Here is a 4,686-nt window from a genome sequence, read left to right on the forward strand (position 1 = left end):
TTGTTTTTTTTGTCTTCTTTAAACCAATTATTTTTTAGATCTGCACACCCTGTTATGGTTGCCATGGTATTGAGGAAAGGGTAGCTTTAAACTAACGTACATTTTGGCTTAGGCGCATGTCTAACTTAATTGTTATTTTTAACTAATCGATGTTCTATTATACCTAAACACAAGAACACTTTCTTTTTTGGCCTTTTTCTTGTTGAAAATTTAGTTGTCTATATATTCTCAACTTTTTTTCCAAAGATCGTGTTTGCTGTTGATTCTCACGTCACTTTGTTTTCTTATTTGAACTCCTTGTCTCAATGACCAAGTTATAATTGCATTAATTGGTTTATATACGATTGAAGATGAGAGCATAGTTCTCCTTGAAATGAAGTTAATCTAAAATAGAAAAACTATAGGCCATACCTCAATTCAATTACTTTCCCATCTAACAGGTTTTTTCTGGAAAAAAATTGAATTTTGGCCGACTACATCTATCATGTTGGGAAAGTAGAGAGCCGGAGTAATAATATACTAATGATCTGATTAGTTAAAAATGACTGACTATCATTCGGTTTTTAAAAATCTATTCTTGTCCACTTAATTAATAACTCGATTCAACCTGTTTTAGTGTAGGTTTGATTGGGTTTATCCAGTATGTTCACACACCTATAACTTTCCATCAACACATTAGATAGATGCTCCTTTAATAATCTACGCACGGCTACTAGTAATACTGATGCTCCTTTAATAAAATATCTTTGTCTAAGCACGGCTACTAGTAATACGTATTTATTTTTAAAATATAATAAAAATCGAATGAAATAAAAATAAAATCACTTAATCAAAAGAGTATTATTTTTAGAACAGATAATAAATTGGTGCCTATAATTTTTTTTATATATAAATATAAGCATCAATTTCATGTTCATGTTATTATTTAATATTTTAATTAGTAAGTTCATTTTAATTAATAAGTTCATGTTCTCGTTATTATTTAATATTTTGATTTGGTCAAAATTTATTTTCTATATTGACAAACATCATCAAAAATACTAATAACAATAAAAATCTTAAATTGACAAATAGAAATTATATATGAAGTAAATAAAGATAAAGTTACATCAAGATCCTTTAAGTTATTTTATTGTAATATTTAATTTTTTTTCTACAAGTATGTCATTTAAATTATCTAACGTCTACACTGTTGCCCTTTTTAAAAAAACTCGTTTCAAAAATGATTATGTAATACTAATGTTGTTGATCTCTCAGGTAATGTTGCCGAGTTGATATTTGTCTTCTTCTTTATTATATTTTTGGAGAAAAGGGAGAAGAAATTAAAATCCATAAACAACGAATTCTAATTCTACCTTCTCCATCAATAACTTCATACCTTAGCAAATGATCAAATCGATGAAGTTAAAAATCTCAATTCTTCATTTCGAGTGCATCCTAACATGAAATCGAACTAACATGTCTATGTGGAAGTGCTTTAACTAGTGGTAATTGAAGTGGCTGACTGTAACAAGTTTTGAGGAAAAATTAATTGCTTGTAATCTCTTGTTTTCATCGGTGTTTATTTAAAATTTTCTCCAATTAGGAAAAAATTGATAATAGTGTTAAAAGTGTGTTATTTGGAACATAATGATACATACCAATATAATGATTTGCATCTCTTTTTGAGGATCTATGGAGCTCATCTTCCCTAAGACGAAGTTCGTCATTGCAACACTACTACAAATAACACATCCAACATCGGTCACAAAATACATTTAATCTCGGCTACATAACCGAGATAAGAAGGATAACATAAAAATCAATCACTTGTCACCTTGGTGTTTATAAAATTGAGGTTATAATTAAAAGGTCATGAGTTTGATCCTCATCAACTACATAATTTTTATTTTCTAAATTTTGTTGCGCGCGTCATATACCTCTCAGTTTTATGTAATAATCGAGGGATACAATTTGATTTTTTGCCTGTACCATTTTCACTAGCATGTATCATTTTCATTGGCCTATATAATTTTCACTGACATGTATCATATCATTATAAATCTATTAACCAATGAATACAAGATTTACATTGTTTTAAATCTTATTTTCACATGCTTGTATCATTTTTTACACATGAACAATAAAATATGCGATAAAATTGGAATATATCATATCATTTAAACCAAAGTTAGAAATTTACATTGTTCTGATCATCAAGACAAAATACACACATTTAAATATTTGCACAAAATAAATTAAGGAAATTTACACATTTACAACCAAGAAAAATTATTGCAAGAAAAAACTATTGTTTTAGAGAATCATAACAAGATAAAAAAAACTTTGGCCCAACGTGATCCGATGTCAGCCATATCTTCTTTTGAGTAAGGTTTTTGGTTGTTAAACTCCTATATTTAGAACAAAAGTTAAATTATGATAGGCTAACAATAAAAACAACATGAACTTAAGAAGATATGAATTAAGTTAACACCTTATGCTTCATCCATCCATCTCTCATGCATGTGGAGACAATATAGAGCATGTATCTCCTAACATAGTATCCACATGAATGTCTGTCAGGTTGTTTTCGCCACTACAAATAATTTTCATATATTTATATCACACTAATACATACAAATAATATAATGTCAATAGATGTATAAGTAATATACTTACTTTTGGAGAAACATAGAATGATCTTTTACCAAGTACATCATGTTTGAATGCATTATACTCCTCCATTGCTTTGCACATGTCGGTTAAAATTAAACATGGATAAAAATGATTCAACTGTAAAGTTAAAAATAACACCACTTATCCATTCAAAGCGTTAACGCTTCTTCGGGCAGTTCATAGTGCAATGAGAAAAATAGAATTATAGTTTTTTTCTTAGGACATATAACAATTAGTTGTCAATGTTCACTGCATAAATATTCAGAATAATTAATATGTATAAAATTGATTTATAAATGAAAACACAAATTAATATATACTTACTTACGGTAAAATGGGACAAAATAAAAATCTTTGATGTTCCTTTTCAATTTATCTTTTAAGTAAATAAGGATATTCTTTCCTGTCGAACCGCGAGTAAGACCCATGCGCGCTGAATCTAAGATGCAATACTTGTTTTGAAGTTTCCTTTCAATGCATAAGTCATGGATGTTCCTACCCTCCACCTCTTCTTCTCCTCCTCAAACTTCTTCCTACCCTCATCAAACTTCCTATCATGCTCCTCCCTCCACCTCTTTCTCTCCTCCTCAACCTTCTTTCTATCATCCTCCAACTTCTTATCCTGCTTCTCCCTTTCCTTCTCCAACTCAACAACAATAATATTTTTAATATCTCTTATGGATTTTCCCACCAGATGATTTAGATGGTCCAAATTTTTGTGTGTAGCCAACACCTCTTCGAAGACCACGAGCATACCTATGATGCTCCTCCGTTCCAATCGCTTATACCATGATGTCATGACGATCTTGTGAAGTGAAGATGCCAACTTTGGTTTTTTCAACCAAATCATCCTACGACACATATGAAATTTAATCTTTAACAAATTGATTTAACTAAAATAAATGTTGTTGAGAAAAGTATCTAAGTACAATCCTTTGAGCCGCTTCGCGCGTAGTATCTGATACGAACTCGTCGTATTTTCTTTGATGCGCCCTCTTCCATTTCTTGTGGCGTGATGGTGGATATGGAGTGCGATCAAAACTTATAGAACTTCCCGAATCTTCCTCCCTTTGTTTTATTTTTTCTTCAATCACTGTCTTTTCAAGTTTTTGATATTCTCCACGAGATAATCCATATGGATAGATATTTCTAGCTCGATTTTCCTTTCTTTTTTGGATATTTGCCAAGAAGGCGGGAGTGATGCGGGACTCTACAAATTTCTCCCAAACATCTTGATCAATAAATGAATACACATCATATGAAGGCTTTTCTTTATCTTCTCTATGTTTAATATAATCATGGGTGAACTGTGTCTTAAAGCCCCTCAAACGCTCACCTTAATATGTAATCATCTTCTTTTTAACATTATCATCATTTGGACTAACAATGAACACATCATATATTTACCCAATAGAGATGTTATTAGTATTAAACAAAAAATAAATGATGATATACACTTGCAAACAAATCATAAAATACTTGAACATCTTCCCATATGATGTCTTTCAATTCCTCTTCAACATCGTGTCAACTATCTATCAAAATGCTCAGTTTACTTCTATCTTGTAATGCAATGTAACCCATAAAATATTCAACGTGTTCACCATAAGCCCTGTCGATTGCAATATCAACTATAATTGGGTATGAACACCCGTTTCTTGGGCTTTTTTCACCTCGGCATACATTGTGGCACCTATAGTTTTTCTTCTACGATTTGTATTAACAAATGTTACAGCAGATGTTACAAGGGATGTACTTATCGAATCAGCCATGACTATCTCTTGAAAAATAGGTAAAAACAGAATAATATAAACTCATTTCGGTGATATATAACTCATTTAAGTGATATATAACTTGTTTCAGTGAAGAACAAACCTATTGAAAAATGATATATGTTGACGAAATAACTATCTAAATAAAATTCAAAATGATCAAGAGAAACTATACTAACTAACGTTTTAATAAAACCAAATGGAAAATCATAGAAATAAATGATCAAAAGACAAACTAATGTAAAACCCTAGACAAAAT

This window comes from Lathyrus oleraceus, chromosome 2 (genome assembly GCF_024323335.1).
Source record: "Lathyrus oleraceus cultivar Zhongwan6 chromosome 2, CAAS_Psat_ZW6_1.0, whole genome shotgun sequence".
Classification (NCBI taxonomy): Eukaryota; Viridiplantae; Streptophyta; class Magnoliopsida; order Fabales; family Fabaceae; genus Lathyrus; species Lathyrus oleraceus.